At 42.9% G+C, this 18,452-nt stretch overlaps 1 pseudogene; it reads left to right on the top strand.

The window, feature by feature from the left end:
* The window catches only part of LOC149124625 (serine/threonine-protein kinase Nek3-like), a 36,428-nt pseudogene extending 22,985 nt beyond the window's left edge, over nucleotides 1–13,443 (top strand).
* Nucleotides 13,444–18,452: the final 5,009 nt, after the last annotated feature.

Below are 18,452 nucleotides of genomic sequence, written 5' to 3'. Positions count from 1 at the left end.
CCCAACTTTAATTTTCAGATCATCTCAGAATATGGTGAACAGATACTAGAAGAAACCAAAAAGTCTAAGCATAATGCACCAAGAAAAAAGGGTAACAATTCTGAAAATGTTTTTTCAATTTAGTTTCATTTATTTGAAAGGTAGAAAGAGAGGTAGAGACCGACAGATCTTTCATCCGCTGGTTCACTCCCCAAATGCCCACAAGAGCCAGGTCTGGGCCAGGCCACAGCTGGGAGCCAGGAACACAGTCCAGGTGTCCTGCTTAGGTGGCAGGAACCCAGGTGCACCTTCACAGGAAGTGGAATCAGGAGCCCAAGACAGGAATTGAACTCAAGCATTCTGATGCGGGATGCAGGCATCCTAGCTGATGTCCTAACTGCTGGGCCAAATGCCTGCCGCACAATAGCAATTTTGAATTTTTATGTTTTTTTTTTTTTTTTTAAAGATATGTTTATTTGAAAGGCAAGGTGACAGAGAGAGGGAGAGGGGGAGGAAGAGAGAGACAGAGACCTAAGTGAATGGAGATGTCTCTAAACTTTCAGAGTTTAACATCAGGACTTAACAACAGAAATAGCTTCTTTGAACACGTGGAGTGTGTTATTGTGTGATTAAAGCCTGGAATCGCTCTTCAGGTTTTTTTTTTAAAGAATTATTTTATTTATTTGAAAGAGTTACACAGAGAAGGAGAGGCAGAGAGAGAGAGAGAGAGAGAGATCTTCCGTTCCATTGGTTCATTCCCCCAAATGACTGCAACAGCCAGAGCTGAGCTGAAGCCGGGAGCTTCTTCCAGGTCTCCCATGTGGGTGCAGGAGCCCAAGGACTTGGGTCATCTTCTACTGTTTTTCCAGGCCATAGCAGAGAGCTGGATCAGAAGTGGAGCAGCTGGGACTCGAACCAGTGCCCATATGGGATGCTGGTGCTATATGTTAGGGCTTTAACCTGCTACACCACAGCGTCGGCCCCAGGTTCTTTGCCTTGAAGACCCTCACTTGTCTCTTAAGCTTTGTGCTGATCCCATTAGGGAATTCATCAGGTGATTCTTCCTGTGTTTCTCTGCCCACCTTTTTCTTTTTAAGCAGACACCAGCAGAATCAGGATTGCCTTGGGAAATGAAGCAAGCTCGACGGTAAGTGCTTTAAAATGACATTTTTGAGACATCCATCTACGGGGCACTGGCTGCCCTTGGGTGCTCTGAGATATTGAAAGGCTGTGGGGCCCCAGTGGGGAAGCAGTTCTGCATCTTTGACGTGTGACGACATCATCAGTCTTGGAGCCCTGCACTGCTGGATGAGCTTCTGTAAGTCACCAGTTATTTGATCTGTTTCTTCATTTTTCTTTTAAAATATATTTTTTATTGTTAAAAAAGAACAGATTTCATGTATTTCAAAGATACAATCCGAGAACTTAAGGAAACCTCCCTCCATCCTTCTTTTCTTTTAATTTTTGCCATAGCATACTTTTGATTTACTTTATAATCACAGGCTTAATACTCCACTGAATATAGTGTTCAGCAGTAAAAAGTAGAAAGACCACTGTTCCACAGGAATATAGACAAGGGTTGTAAATGATCATCAGATGATAAGATGTCAATTTTATTCTTATACATTTAGGGTGTTTTTTTTGTACTCTATATATAAGCTACCATACATCAGAGAAAACATATGATGTTTGTGAGTTTGGCTCATCTCACTAAGCATAATGATCTCCAGTTGCATTCATTTTTTATTTGCAAAAGACAGGATTTCTTGATCAGTGACAATGGCCTCAAAGCACATGTAAGAGAATTATTCATATTTTCAATCATGGCTTTTTGTTTTTTATTGCAATAAAATATATATAGCCAAAAATTACCATTTTAGGCAATTTTAAGTGAACAATTCAACACCATTAATTTTACTTATAATATTGTGCAGCCATCACCACTGTTCCAAAACTTCATTGCTACCTGTGGGTGCCAGTTCGAGTCCCAGCTGCTGCACTTCCTATCCACCTCCCTGCTAATGGTATGGGGAAGCAGTGGAAGACAGCCCAAGTCCTTGGGCCCCTGCAGCCACATGGAAAAGCCAGAAGAAGCTCCTAGCTTCAGATTACTCAGCTCCAACCTTTACAGCCATTTGGGGAGTGAAACAGTGGATGGGAAACCTTTCTCTCCTTCTCTCCCTCTGTCTGTAACCCTACCACTCAAATAAATAAAATAAAAACTTAAAAAAGCCAACTTTTCATTGCCCTAGATGGAAACTCTGAACCTATTAAACAGCCAGTCCCAGAGGGACAAATATCATATGTTCTCCCTGATCGGTGACAACTAACCAAGCACCAAAAAGGGAACCTGTTGAAGTGAAAAGGACACTATGAGAAACTGACTTGATCAACCCTTGTCCTGACTGTTGATGTACAACTTAATACTTTATCCCTTTTAGTATTTTTTTTTTTGTTCTACTTAATACCATAATACCATTGGTTGAACTCTGTAATTAACACACAATTATTCTTAGGTGTTTAAATTAAACTGAAAAGTGATCTTTGTTAAACATAAGAGTGGGAATAAGAGAGGGAAGAGATATACAATTTGGGACATGCTCAAGCTGACTTGCCTCAAATGGTAGAGTTAGAAATGTGCCTGGGGATTCCAATTCAGTCCCATCAAGGTGGCATATACCAATGCCATCTCACTAGTCAAAGTGATCAATTTCAGTTCACAGTTGATCATACTGATAGGTCTAAGAGTCAAAGGGATCACATAAACAAGACTAGTGTCTGAAAATACTAACCGATAGAATAAAAAAGGGAGAGAACGATCCAACATGCGAAGTGGGATACACAGCAGACTCATAGAATGGCAGATGTCATAAACAGCACTCTGGCCTCAGAATCAGCCCTTAAGGCATTCGGATATGGCTGAAGAGCCCATAAGAGTATTTTAGGCATTAGGCATGGAAAGCCAAGGCAGTCTGGAAAAAAAAAAAACACCTAAATGACAGATCTCTGCAAGTGAGATCCCAGTAGAAAGAACAGGCCATCAAAGTTGGAGATACCTTTCTCTGAAGGGAGGAGAGAACTAGAACTTCCAGTTTGACTATGACCTAAATCAGATCAATGTCCTCAAACTCAAAAGGCTTCCATAGCCTTGGCAACTCATGACAAGAGCCTAGGGAGATTACTGATGCCATAAACAAGAGTGTCAATTTGTTAAGTCAACAACAGGAGTCACTGTGCACTTACTCCTCATGTAGGATCTCTGTCCTTAATGTGTTGCTCAATGTGAATTAATGCTAGAATTAGTACTCAAACAGTATTTTACACTTTATGTTCTGTGTGGGTGCAAACTGTTGAAATCTTTACTTAATATATACTAAATTGATCTTCTGTATATAAAGAGAATTAAAAATGAATCTTGAAGTGAATGAAATGGGAGAGGGAGCGGGAATTGGGAGGTTTGCGGGTGGGAGGGAAGTTATGGAGAGGAAAAAGCCATTGTAATCCATAAGCTGTACTTTGGACATTTATATTTACTAAATAAAAGTTAAAAAAAAAAACAATAAACCTGCATTTACCTGCCCCCAGCCCCAACCCAATCCTTGGTGACCTCAGGTTTGTTTTGGTCTCTATGAGTTTGCTTGTCTTTATATTTCCTAATCAGAATGTCACAAGATTTGTCCTACTGGGTCTGGCTTCTTTAACTTATGTAATGTTTTCAGGTTTCATCTGTGTAAATTCATTCCTTTTCACTGATAAGTGATTTTAGATCACTATTTTTAAAAAAGATTTTATTTATTTGAGAGAGTTACAGAGAGGAAGAGACAGAGAGAGAGATCTTCCATCTGCTGGTTCACTTCCCAGGTGGCCGCAATGGCTGGAGCTGACCCAATCCTAAGCCAGGAGCCAGGAGCATCTTCCATGTCTCTCACATGGGTGCAGGGGCCTAAGCACTTGGGCTATCTTCCATTGCTTTCCCAGGCCATCAGCAGAGAGCTAGATCAGAAAAGGAGCAGCCAGGATATGTACTGGCACCCATATGGGATTCCAGTGCCAGAGGCAGAGGCTTAGCCTATTACACCAGAGCACTGGCCCCGATCACTAATTTTTTTTTAATTTAAGTATTCTTTATTCAAAGGTGAAAAATGTACTTTTCTGCATTATTGCAAAAAAAAAAAATTCACTGGCACAAAACACTTTTGCAGCGAGTGAGAAAGCAATAAAATGTTGACTTTAATGGCCAGCGCCTTGGCTCACTAGGCTAATCCTCCGCCTACTGCACTGGTACTCCAGATGCTAGTCCTGGTCAGGGCGCCGGATTCTGTCCTGGTTGCTCCTCTTCCAGTCCAGCTCTCTGTTGTGGCCCAGGAGTGCAGTGGAGGATGGCCCAAGGGCTTGGGCCCTGCAACCACATGGGAGACCAGGAGAAGCACCTGGCTCCTGGCTTCGGATCAGCGCGGTGCGCCAGGCCGCAGCAGCCATTGGAGGGCGAACCAATGGAAAAGGAAGACCTTTCTCTCTCTCTCTCTCTCTCTCTCACTGCCCACTCTGCCTGTCCAAAAAAAAAAAGTTGACTTTAAAACTCAGTACTGTAAGTCATTCTGACAGTACTTTGCAAACTCAAAATTTCAAACTGCATTTTCTTTTTCTAAATTGCCCGTGGTACCTGAGGTTCCGGAAGCTCGGGCAGCTATTTCAGACAGGAAGGGGAGGAAGGAACTAGCAGAGGTCAAGGGATTTCCATTTCTTTTTCAGTCCCCACAGACTTCAGATTACAGATACTGGTTGCATCTGTTGAGATTCCTTGAATGATTTGCAAAATGAATTTTGTTACCCTTGCTGGTTGCATCCACTACAGAATCATTGTTCAAGTTGAACAAAAAGCTGCACATGTTATTTATCTTCTACTTTCCCTCTCCAGTCTACTTCATCTTGAGAAATTCCCCCTCCACGGTATTCAGAGATGAATTCATTTTCTGTACAGAGTCTTTGCTAAAACTCCCTCGGCCCGCCATCTGCGATGGTGCCAGCAGGAAATGCCCTTTGCAGTTGTACCTTTGTGCAGTGTGCTGCCCACAAGCGGGTTTCCTTTTCTTCTTAATTGGAGGATGTCCACATCCTCAGCAGGAGCTGGGCTATCACACTAGACTGACTCTAAATTCATATGCCTGTCTACATGTCTTGACCCCAGCTAACCCAGCAATGGCACAGAAGTGATCCTAGTAAGTGCCGGTGAGGACTCTCGTCTAGTGTAGGGACAGAAAGGAATGATACCTTTCTGCACTCATCAAAAAGGACATGGTCAATACCCTATAACAAAGACAGGTTAACAGGAGAGGGGCCGGCATTGTGGCAGAATGGGTTAAGCTGCCACCTGCAATACCAGCATCCCTATGGGTGCCAGTTTGAGTCCTGGCTGCTTCACTTCTGATCCAGCTCCCTGTTAATGTGCCTGGGAAAGCCACAGGTGAAGGCCCAAGTGCTTGGGCCCCTGCACCTATGTGGGAGAGCTGGAAGAAGCTCCTGGCTCCTGCTTTCTGTGTGGCCCAGCTCCAGCCATTGTGGCCATTTGGGGAGTGAACCAGTGGATGGAAGGTCTCTTTCTCTCTGTCTCTCCCTCTCTGTAACTCTGCCTTTCAAATAAATAAAATCAATCTTTAAAAAGAGAGAGAAAAAAGATTTAATCAACATATTACATGTCACAGAAGCCTTCATAAGGAAGACACAAAGACCCAGAAAAAGTGTCATTCTTATGCTTAGGTATGATAATACGTGGATGGGTGTGCAGACATGTGATTAGACAAAGGATATGGCTTAGTGGTAATAGACTGAGAGGGGAAATCCAGCAAGCCCTGCCTGTTCAGCTTTCTTCTCCGGCTCTCAGTACAGCACTTCTTCCTCCCAGGTATGGGACAGGACTTCTTCCCTGGAATGATGGTCTGATGACAAGGGTGTATCAGAGAATTTCTTGATGGCCAGTCTGAGGCACAAAGGTGGGAGAGGGCTAGTGTGATAGGTTTAGGATTACAGCTTACATTAGAAAGAGGGTTCTAGTTTCTTTTCTTTTTTTAAAGATCTATTTATTTATTTATTTATTTGAAAGAGTCACACACACAGAGAAGGAGAGGCAGGGAGAGAGGTCTTCCATCTGCTGGTTTACTCTCCAGTTGGCTGCAAGGGTGGGAGCTGTGCTGATCTGAAGCCGGGAGCTTCCTCCACATCTTCCCACATGGGTGCAGGGCCCCAAGGACTTGGGCCATCTTCTACTGCTTTTTCAGGCCATAGCAGAGAGCTGGATCAGAAGTGGAGCAGCCAAGATTCGAACCAGCTTCCACATGGGATGTCGGCACTGCAGGCAGCGGCTATACCTGCTATGCCACAGCACCGGCCCCAGGTTCTAGTTTCTATAGTCCACATTGGGGAAGAGGAATTCTGGTTTCTGTGACTCACTTTGGGGGAGAATGAGAGTTGGGGACAGGAGGGCAGGAGAAGGTCCCAGAGATCTTGATTCTGAGGCTGCTTCTGAGGGCTTGTAATGTCCTTTAGTTCAAAGCACTCAGCATATCAAAGTGCCATACTTGGGAGTACCGTGTTATGAGCCACAATAATAGCAGCCTTATAAAATGTCTTGATTTGAGATTACAGCATGGGGACCTGCATTGTACAGCAGGTTAAGCTGCCACCTGCAGTGCTGGCATCCCAAATGAGTCCCTGCTGCTTCACCTTTGACCCAGCTCCCTGCTAATGCACCTGGGAAAGCAGCAGAAGTGCTTAGGCTCCTGTACCCTCATGGGAAACCTGGATGGAGCTGCAGGCTTCTGGCTTCTGCCTGGCCCAGCCCTGGGTGTTGTGGCCGTTTAGGGAATGGCTGGATAGAACAGCCCCCTCCTTGATTCTGTCTCTCCTTCTCTCTGTCTGATGCTTTTCAAATAAATTTTTAAATCTTTTTTTTTTGACAAAGATATAAAATAGTTTTATTTTATTTTATTTTTTTAACTTTTATTTAATGAATATAAATTTCCAAAGTACGATTTATGGATTACAATGGCTTCCCCCCCATACTGTCCCTCCCACCCACAACCCTCCCCTTTCCCACTCCCTCTCCCCTTCCATTCACATCAAGATTCATTTTCGATTATCTTAATATACAGAAGATCAGCTTAGTATACATTAAGTAAGGATTTCAACAGTTTGCTCCCACACAGAAACATAAAGTGAAAAATAATAGATGATTTTTTTAAATGATGATGAAATCAGATCAGACCTATTGTCATGTTTAATCCCAGTGAGAGTCAAGTTGGGAGTTGATAATTTCTTTCTTTTCTTTTTTTTTTTTTACAGAGGATCAGTTTAGTATACATTAAGTAAAGATTTCAACAGTTTGCACCCCCATAGAAACACAAAGTGAAATATATTGTTTGAGTACTCGTTATAGCATTAAATCTCAATACACAGCACATTAAGGACAGAGATCCTACATGAGGAGTAAGTGCACAGTGACTCCTGTTGTTGACTTTACCAATTGACACTCCTGTTTATGGCATCAGTAATCTCCCTATGCTCCAGTCATGAGTTTCCAAGGCTATGGCAGCCTTTTGAGTTCACCGACTCTTATCTTGTTTAGACAAGGTCATAGTCAAAGTGGAGGTTCTCTCCTCCCTTCAGAGAAGGGTACCTCCTTCTTTGAAGACCGGTTCTTTCCACTGGGATCTCACTCACAGAGATCTTTTGCCAGAGTGTCTTGGCTTTCCATGCCTGAAATACTCTCATGGGCTTTTCAGCCAGATCCGAATGCCTTTAAGGCTGATTCTGAGGCCAGAGTGCTATTTAGGACATCTGCCATTCTATGAGTCTGCTGAGTATCTCACTTCCCATGTTGGATCACTCTCCCCTTTATTTATTCTATCGGTTAGTGTTAGCAGGTACTAGACTTGTTTATGTGCTCCCTTTGACTCTTAGTCCTTTCATTATGATCAGTTGTGAACTGAAATTGATATCTTGGAATAGTGAGATGGCATTGGTACATGCCACCTTGATGGGATTGAATTGGAATCCCCTGGTATGTTTCTAACTCTACCATTTGGGGCAAGTCAGCTTGAGCATGTCCCAAATTATACATCTCTTCCCTCTCTTATTCCCACTCTGATGTTTAACAGGGATCACGTTTCAGTTAAATTTCAACACTTAAGAATAACTGTGTATTAATTACAGAGTTAAACCAGTCATATTAAGTAGAACAGACAAAAAAAATACTAAGAGGGATAATGTATTAAGTTGTTCATTAACAGTCAGGGCTATGCTGATCAAGTCACCGTTTCCCATAGTGTCCATTTCACTTCAACAGGTTTCCTTTTTGGTGTTCAGTAAGTTGTCACCGATCAGGGAGAACATATGGTATTTGTCCCTTTGGGACTGGCTTATTTCACTCAGCATGATGTGTTCCAGATTCCTCCATTTTGTTGCAAATGACTGGATTTCGTTGTTTCTTACTGCGGTATAGTATTCTAAAGAGTACATATCCCATAATTTCTTTATCCAGTCTACCGTTGATGGGCATTTAGGTTGGTTCCAGGTCTTAGCTATTGTGAATTGAGCTGCAATAAACATTAGGCTGCAGACCGCTTTTTTGTTTGCCAATTTAAATTCCTTTGGGTAAATTCCAAGGAGTGGGATGGCTGGGTCGAACGGTAGGGTTATCTTCAGGTTTCTGAGGAATCTCCAGACTGACTTCCATAGTGGCTTGACCAGTTTGCATTCCCACCAACAGTGGGTTAGTGTCCCTTTTTCCCCACATCCTCGCCAGCATCTTTTGTTGGTAGATTTCTATATGTGAGCCATTCTAACCGGGGTGAGGTGAAACCTCATTGTGGTTTTGATTTGCATTTCCCTGATTGCTAATGACCTTGAACATTTTTTCATGTGCCTGTTGGCCATTTGGATTTCCTCTTTTGAAAAATGTCTATTGAGGTCCTTGGCCCATCTCTTAATTGGGTTGTTGGTTTTGTGTTTGTGGAGTTTCTTGATCTCTTTGTAGATTCTGGTTATTAACCCTTTATCTGTTGCATAGTTTGCAAATATTTTTTCCCATTCTGTCGGTTGTCTCTTCACTCTCCTGACTGTTTCTTTTGCAGTACAGAAACTTCTCAATTTGATGCAATCCCAATAGTTGATTTTGGCTTTGACTGTCTGTGCCTCCCAGGTCTTTTCCAGAAACTCTTTGCCTGTGCCAATATCTTGAAGGGTTTCTCCAATGTTCTCTAGTAACTTGATGGTGTCAGGTCGTAGATTTAGGTCTTTAATCCATGTTGAGTGGATTTTTGTGTAAGGTGTAAGGTAGGGGTCTTGCTTCGTGCTTCTGCACGTGGAAATCCAGTTTTCCCAGCACCATTTATTGAATAGACTGTCCTTGCTCCAGGAATTGGTTTTAGATCCTTGATCAAAAATAAGTTGGCTGTAGATGTTTGGGTTGATTTCTGGTGTTTCAATTCTGTTCCATTGGTCTATCCATCTGTTTCTGTACCAGTACCATGCTGTTTTGATTACAACTGCCCTGTAGTATGTCCTGAAATCTGGTATTGTGATGCCTCCAGCTTTGTTTTTGTTGTACAAGATTGCTTTAGCTATTCGAGGTCTCTTGTGAAATTTTTAAATCTTAAAAAAGAAAAAAGATCATAGCATGAAAAGCCCATTACAACAAACCTCATTGAAAATTCTTATTACTGGGGCCAGCACTGTGGCATAGCAGGGAAAGCTGCCGCCTGTAGTGCTGGCATCCCATATGGGTACCAGTCCAAGTTCTAACTACTCTACTTTTGATCCCGTTCTCTGCTATGACCTGAGAAAGCAGTAGAATATGGCCCAAATGCTTGGGCCCCTGCATCCATGTTGGAGACCCAGAAGAAGCTCCTGGCTACTGGCTTCAGATTGGCCCAGCTCAGCCATTGTGGCCATTTGGGGAGTGAAGCAGCGGATGGAAGACCCTTCTCTCTGTCTCCCTCACTGTCTGTAGCTCTACCTGTCAAATAAATTAAAAAAAAAAGACACTTGGGATGCCTGCATCCCATGTTGAGTGCTTGGTTTGAGTCCTCCCTCCTTCACTTCCAGGACAGCTTCCTGCTAATGCACACCATGGGAGGCAGCAGACATGGCTCAAGTCCGTGAGTCCCTGCCACCCATGTGGGAGACCCAGATGGAGTTCACTGGCTCCTAGCTTTGGCTTGGCTCAACCCAGCTGCTGTGGGCATTTGGAGAGTGAACCAGCAATTGGGAGATAGCTCTTCCCCTCTTCCCCCAACCCTGTTTGCTCGCACACTCTGTCTCTCATTCTGCCTTTCAAACAAATCAGTCAACAAAAACTTTTTAAAGAGGTATATACACATTAAAAAAAGAGAATATGATTTCTTGTTAAGAGCCATTAAGAAATGTAGCATTTGTTATCTACCATAGAAAGCATAGGCTACTGTGGATATGAAAATCCTCCTGGAGCTTCTTCCTTGTACATCATATACTTTATAACTACATATATACTATTTCTTAAAAATTCAGTTGCTTTTATTTTTTTAAAGGTTTATTTATTTAGGATGGGCATTGTGGCATAGCTTTTAAAATGAACACCTGTGGAGCTAGCATCCCATATGGGCACTGGTTTGAGCCCTGGCTGCTCCACTTCCCATCCAGTTCCCTGCTAATGTGCCTGGGAAAGCAGCAGAAGATGGCTCAAGTACCTGGGCTCCTGCACCCATGTTGGAGGTCCAGGAGAAGCTCCTGGTTCCTGGCTTCAGCCTGGCCCAGCCCTGGCCTTTAAGGCCATTTGGGTAGTGAACCAGTGGATGGAAGATCTCTTTCTTCCTCTCTGGCTTGGTCCTGCAAAGCCACACCATCGGGGAAGAGCAGGGCAGAGGTGTCCTTTCCCATAAAGAAACACTGGGGACAGGCTTCCATGAACATGTCCCTTTATTAACAGCCACGTAGGCTTTTTAAAGAGCAGGGAGAAGGGGCGTAACTAACTCAAGGGAACACTGACTACAGGACAGAACCGATACGGATGCCAATATGCCTCTCCAATCAGCTGGAAGGTCAAGTAGCTTTCCAGGTGGGCCTAATGGGCCTTGGCCACACCTGGGAGCAGTTCACCTGATTGGCAGAAGGTGGGAGTGGGGAAAAATGTGCTTTGGCTCAGGCTAACTGCTGGGATTGCCCACATCCCTCTCTGTCTCTTATTCTCTCTGTATAACTCTGACTTTCAAATAAATAAATATATATATATTTTTAATTAATTTATTTATTTAGAAAGAGTTACAGATAAAGAGAGGGAGAGGAGGAGAGAGAGACTGAGAGATCAAGATCTTCCATTTGCTGGTTCACTCCCCAAATGGCTGTAACAGCCAGGACTGGGCCAGGCTGAAGCCAAGAGCCAGGAGTTTCATCCAGATCTCCCACATGGGTGCAGAGGCCCAGGTACTTGGGCCATCCTCCAGTACTTCCCCAGGCACATTTTGAGGGAGGTGAACAGAAAGTAGAGTAGCCAGGACTCAAACCTGTGCCCATATAGGATGCTGGCATGGTAGGCAGTGGCTTTATCTGCTATACCACAACACCAGCCCTCCAAATTCAGTCACTTTAATGATTTATTTTACCTTTTTTGTTTGTTTGTTTCCTTTGCTACTTAGATTTGAAAGAACACTGTTGCTAAATCTGAGTTTGAAAGAGAAAATAAATACTTCTGAATCCTTAGGGTACTTTTGTAGCTATAGAGGAATAAATAAAATGACATGCTTGGCATTCCTCTTTACATTTCAGAACCAGGCAGTAAGTCAGTGCATCTGAGGCAAGCAGGCTCACCAGGCCCTCATAGGCGGCAGTGGGAGAAAAATGTACCTGGTACAGCTTTGACAGCTTTGGAAAACGCGTCCATCCTCACTTCCAGTGTAACAGCAGAGGATGACAAAGGTGAGTACAGTCGGCCCATAGCATCCCTGGGGGGTTGGTTCCCGGACCCTCTGAAGATAACAAAATCTGAAGATGGCTCAAGTCCCTTATATCAAATTTAAAGTATCCTCCTATGTACTTTAAAAAAAATCCCTAGATTACTTAGTAATACAGTGCAAGTGACATAAATAGTTGTTATACTGGGTTATTTAGGGAATAATGACAAGGGGAAAAGTGTAATCATTCAGTACAGACACAGTTTTTTAAAAACAGTGTTTCTGATACACAGGTGGTGGAGCACACGGTGCGGAGGGCTGACTGTGTCAGATCAAATGCAGTTATTTTATTATAGGACATTTGCTCATGGTTATGATGTGCTGGGATTTCTTTCTCTCTTTAATGTCACTCTGTGCAAGATACCAGGTGTCACACATCAGAGCACTACTCATACAAAAAGTGAAAAACATTGTAGTTGAGAATCAAATATAACTAACTTTGCCTGTGTGGGGAGCAACTGGGAGCAACTCGGACTAGACTAAGTTACTGGAATTAAGACTTATTCTATACATCTGCTCTCCCACAATATGGCGCTGGGAGAGGAGAAAACAGCTTCTTCCCAGCTGCCTCTCACCAACTTGACAAGCTGCAGGAGCTGCTCCTGATTGGAGGAGAGCAGCGTACTCGGCGTGTGGGTAGCAGAGTTGGGATTGGCGGAAGAGGACTATAAAGGAGGAGAGAGACAACATGCACCAGGAACATCTAAGGGGAACATCTATCTGAAGGAACACCTGTGCAGCCCCCGAGAGAGCCGGCCGGTGGTGTGCCGCTCCCCCGCAGAAGTGGGGAATGTGGCAGGGGGAACCGCCCTTCCACGGAGGTGGAAGGGATGGTAGCCAACCCGGGAAGAACCAGCAGCAAACCCGGGGAGGGCCGAGCAGACAAAAGAACAGCACAGGGTCCTGTGTCGTTCCTCCACGAAGAGGGGGAGCGACAGCCTGAAATGTGATCTGGGAGACAGATGCCGAACATCTTTTTTTTATTTGGTGCTAATTTTTATCTTTTCCCTCTAGGTGGTTCTGTAATCAAATACAGTGAAAATAACGCCTGCAAGCAGTGGCTCAAAGAGACCCCTGACACCTTGTTGAACATCCTTCAGAATGCTGATCTCAGCCTGGCGTTTCAGACCTACACACTTTATAGAATGGTAATTGGTGCCTGTAATTGTGGAAACTCTTCAATTTTTAAAAAAGTATGAGATATATATATAACATAGAATACACCACCTTGACCATTTTAATGCCATTCAGCCAGGTACAGAGTGTTCCCTTTGTACTGACATCGCCACTATCCCACCACCAAGTTTTTCTCACCTTCCAACACTGAGACTCTAGACCCATTTAATAGTAATTCCCCATTCTCCCTTCCTAGAAACCCTGCAGCTGTAAAATTGTGAAGTACGTCTTAGCATTGTATTTTTAGAGGTCCCTGAAATCTGTTCTAGCCTGTCTTAAGCTGCAATTAAAATTTTCCATGTGGCTACTTTACTCACATTGTTTAAAAAAAGATTGACTTATTTATTTGAAAGGCAGTGAGGGAGAGAGAGATCGATCTCCCACCACTGGATCACTCCCCAGATGGCTACAACAGACTGGGCTGAGCCAGGCCAAAGCTGGGAGCTAAGAACTCTGTCCTGCTCTCTGACATGGGTGGCAGTGGGCCAAGCACTTGGACCATCATCCACTGCTTTCCCAAGTTTGTTAACGGGAGCTAGATTGGAAGCTGAGCAGCCCGTTCTTGAGCCAGCACTTCAATATGGGATGCTGGCATCTCAAGTAGTAGCTTAACCAACCCACTGTGCCACAGTGCATTCCCTAGAGCTTCATTGAGCTATTTGCCCATTTGTTTGCTTATTTTAATAATCATGCTACTACTTTTTTTTAAGAGTAGCCCATTTTTACCATGCAAGTGTTGGACATTACTTTTGTGACAGCCCCAAGATTTCTTTTGCTGTGTCCTTGAATTCAGTTATATTGAATAGAACTTAAAAGGGATGATCAAGCAGGATTTGATTTTTAAAGTTTTTCTATAGACATTTTTAGTAAACTTGTACAAAATAACCTTTTATACTTCTAACCCTAGGGATCCAGGCCAAAGGCCTGCATGAAGGGTGTGTGCATGTGTATAATTTTGATAATTCAATTCCTGAGCCACCTTCCTAGGTTAAAATTGGAGACAAGTTATACCAAGAGCCTATAGTGGTATATAGTAAGTCTGAACTTTATTTATTGTAGCAGATTGAGGTCTGTTTTGGCAATATTTATTGATTTACTAACAGATTAAGATTTAAAATAAACCAGTAAAACACTGTTTCTGCTTTGAAGACTGAAGGCATTTATTGCCAGGGAAACCAGCGCTGTACCGTGTGCACATTCCAATAGGGCTAAACATGGAATGTGGGAGCCTGAGGAGGGCCAATACCTGGGAGAAAGGTCTCAGGAAGATTAATGGCTGCAATTTTGATTTAGAAATTATAGTCCTGGATTTTGTATCTGCTCAAATGATGAAGTCCTTGTCATTATAAGAAAGTCATAATTTAAAAAATCTGTCCTAGCTCTATCTTGAAATGGTTTTTATTAAGATTTAATTCACATTTTTACATTAGAGTTTTTTTGTTTAAGTGAAAACTCAAAAGTAATCACTATCTGGAAAATTTTTTTTATAAAATTATGTATTTTTGTTTGATTTGAAAAAGAGAGAGACAGATAAACAGGAAAGATCTTCCATCTATGGGTTCACTCTTCAAATGCCCACCATAGTTGGAGCAAGGCCAGTCTGAAGCCCGGAACCAAGAACTCAGTCTGGGTCTCCCGCATGGGAGGCAGGGACCCTCATATTTGGGTCATCACCTTCTGCCTCCCAGGGTGTACACTAGCAGAAGGCTGAATCAGAAGCAGAGGAGCCAAGACTCAGACCAGCACTCTGATATGGAATGTGGGCATCCCAAGCAGGATCTTAACCACTGCACCAAACACCCACCCCCTAGAAACTTAAAAATATGTGTGGGACAAGCATTGTGGCACAGCAGGTGAAGCAACTGCCTACAATGCCAGCGTCTCATATGAGCACAGGTTTGAGTCCCAGCTGCTCCACTTCTGATCTGGCTCCCTGCCTGGCAAAGCAACAGCAAGTGGCTCAAGTACTTGGCCCCCTGCCAGCCACATGGGAGACAAGTATGGAGTTCCTGGTTCCTGGCTTTGGTCTGGCACAGCCCCTACCATTGAGGCCATTTGTGGAGTAAAACAGTGGATGGAAGATCTCTTTCCTCTGTCTTTCTCTTTCAGTAATTCTGCCTTTCCAATAAATAAATAAATCTTACAAAACAAACAAGCATGCGCGTAGGACCGAGTGTGTGGTGTGGTGGTTGTGATGCTGTCATCCCATATCAGAGTACTGGTTTGAGTCCTGGCTCCTTGCTTCCAGTCCAGCTTCCTGCTAATGCACCTGGGAAGGCAGCAGAGGATGACTCAAATAGCTGGGCCCCTGTCACCCACATGGGAGACCCAAATGGAGTTTCAGACTCCTGGCTTTGGCCTGACCCTGCCTCCCTGTTGTGGCCATTTAGGGAGCATACCAGCAGATGAAAAATCTTTCTCTTTCCTTCTCCCTCTTTCCCTTTCTCTATCTTGCTCTGCTTTTCAAATAAACAATAAATAAGCTTTTTTTTTAAAGCATGGGAGTGCCCTTCAGCTCACTACATTTTCCCCTGTTCAATGAGAAGACTTAGGGAGAAAAGGCTCAAAGGAAAAAGAACTCACTGTTATCCAACTTCCAATGAAAGTTTAATGCTTTAATATAGATTAATTTTAATGATTTAATATAGATTATTATATTTCAAAGTTTTTTATTGTGAGTTATTTTCCTGTTAAAGAACTGGTCTTTAAAAATATTTCTTTTTAATTTTTTTTAAAAATTTTATTTAAGGAATACAAACTTCATGTATTAAATATATACAAATTTGGGAACATGATGATTCTTCTCCCCTACCTCCCTCCTGCCCATACTCCCCTCCTTCTTCCTCCTCACTCTCCCTTTCCCATTATTTTCTTTTTTTTTTACAAAGGTCAGTTTTCAGTTACTTTTTTATTCGTAAAATTAACCCTACATTAAGTAGAGAATTCCCTCAATAGTATGAACAAAAAAGAACAGAAACAAACAAACAAGAATAACATTGTTCCTTGACAGTCAAGAGCTGTTAAAAATCATCGCATCTCAAGGTGTCAGTTTCACTCCTATAGATTACCTTTTGAGTACTCCATTAGTTACCACAGATCAGAGAGACCATATGGTATTTGTCTTTTTGTGACTGGCTTATTTCACTATGTGTAATGGTTTCCAGTTGTATTCATTTTGTTGCAAATGTCTTTTTAAAAAATATTTTTTTATTTATTTGAGAGGTAGAGTTATAGACAAAGAGAGGGAAAGACAGGGAAAGATCTTCCATCCTCTGGTTCACTCCCCAAATGGTTACAATGGACAGAACCAGGCTGATCCGAACCAGGAACCAGGATCTTCTTCCAGGTTTCCCACACAGGTGCAGGGGCCCAAGCACTCAGGCCATCCTCCACTGCATTCCCAGGCCACAGCAGAGAGCTGGATAATAAGCAGAGCAGCCAAGACTTGAACTGGTGCCCATATGGGATGCCAGTAATGCAGGCGGAGGATTAACCTACTGAGACACAGCGCCGGCCCCCCAAATATTCATTTTCAATTAACTTTATACAGAGAAGGCCAACTCTATACTAAGTAAAGATTTCAACAATTTGCACACACACGCACACACACACACACACACACAAACTGTTTGAGAACAGGTTTTACAGTTAATTCTCATAATACAACTCATTGAGGACAGAAGTCCTGCATGGGGAATTAGTGCATAGTGACTCCTGTTGTTGATTTAACAATTAACACTCTTATGTATGACATCAGTGATCACCCAAGGGTCTTGACATGAGATACCAAAGGTATGGAAGCCTTTTGTGAATACAAACTCTGTCAATGTTTAGATAAGGCCATAAGCAAAGTGGAGGTTCTCTCCTCCCTTCAGAAAAAGTACATCCTTCTTTGATGGACACTTCTTTCCTCTTGGGTCTCTTTCACAGAGATCCTTCTTGTAGGACATTTTTTTTTGCCATAGTGTCTTGGATTTCCATGCCTGAAATGCTATCATGGGCTTTTCAGCCAGACCAGAAAGCCATAAGAGCTGAATCTGAGGTCACAGTGCTATTTAAAGTGATTATCAGTCTATGAGTTTACTGTGTTACAGCTGTTCTTTAACTGAGAATTTAAAAGAGCTCTTGGGACCCTTGGGATGTGTTCTTGGGAATAGAGCAATGCACATGGCCAGCTGATGGAACTGTATTGAACAACTTCCAAGGGGAGCCCCTAAATGAAGTGACCTCATTCCTGTCTATTGATATCCAGCTATGCCATAAATGAGTGTGAGTGGGAGAGCAGATAGGGTGGGAAGAATCACTATGTTCCTAAATTTGTATTTATGAAATGCATGAAGTGTATATACTTTAAATCAAAGGTTTCTGGGGCAAAAAATGCTACCACCTCACTTGCTGGGATGCTGTTGTGACTGTGTATGGCTAACTCCTACTCCTGCTCCCCCTCAGTCTAACCTCTTTACTGATCTCTGCAATTTTTGTATTTGGGTCTATATATCCTGTGTGTCTACAAGTATGCCTATGTTTCAGGAAAAACCCTGTGTATGAGAACCAGCTGCCACAGGGAAAAGGGACTGAGAGACCAAAGAAGAAAAATCCAAGATTAGATAGAAAGTGATTTATTGAGAGCACAGAAGTGTAGGCTGTGGTGGTGTACATGACACAATGGATCCACACAACCTCAGTCAATGGGAAGGGGGTCCCCAGCTAACCTAACAGCACCTGGACCATCTCAAGCAACAGTACTGTTCCAAGGATTAGACAGGGGACATTCCACCTGCAGGTCTGGCAGATCTTAATGACTTCCTTTATCTCACAAGGTTTGGAATGACCCTCAGGGCTACCACAAGAGGAAGAGGACAGATGTGTCCAAAATGGCTTTGGTCACATCATACTGAATCCCTACATCATAATTATGAATTTGTACATTTTATATTCATCTTCAGGAGTCACTGGGTCTGGCCCTGCCATGGCAGCCACAGATGGGACTCCATAATTCAATAACTCCTTAGCAGGCTAATTTTAACTTGGTAATTTGTATGGCCCACGCATGATGTTATAAATATCCAAATGACCTTTGGTGAAAGGAATCTCCCTTTTGCTCAGTTCTTTTTTTTTTTTTTAAAAGATTTTATTTATCTATTTGAGAGAGAGAGTTACAGACAGTGAGAGGCAGAGACAGAAAGGTCTTCCCTCCGTTGGCTCACTCCCCACATGGCTGTAACAACCGGAGCTGCACCAGGAGCTAAGTGCTTCTTCCAGATCTCCCACACAGGTGTAGGGGCTCAAGCACCTGGACCATCCTCTACTGCTTTC

This window comes from Oryctolagus cuniculus, chromosome 9, assembly GCF_051225735.1.
Source record: "Oryctolagus cuniculus isolate XC-2025 breed Fujian yellow rabbit chromosome 9, ASM5122573v1, whole genome shotgun sequence".
NCBI classification, from domain to species: domain Eukaryota; kingdom Metazoa; phylum Chordata; class Mammalia; order Lagomorpha; family Leporidae; genus Oryctolagus; species Oryctolagus cuniculus.
This window is presented reverse-complemented; position numbering and strand designations above follow the sequence as displayed.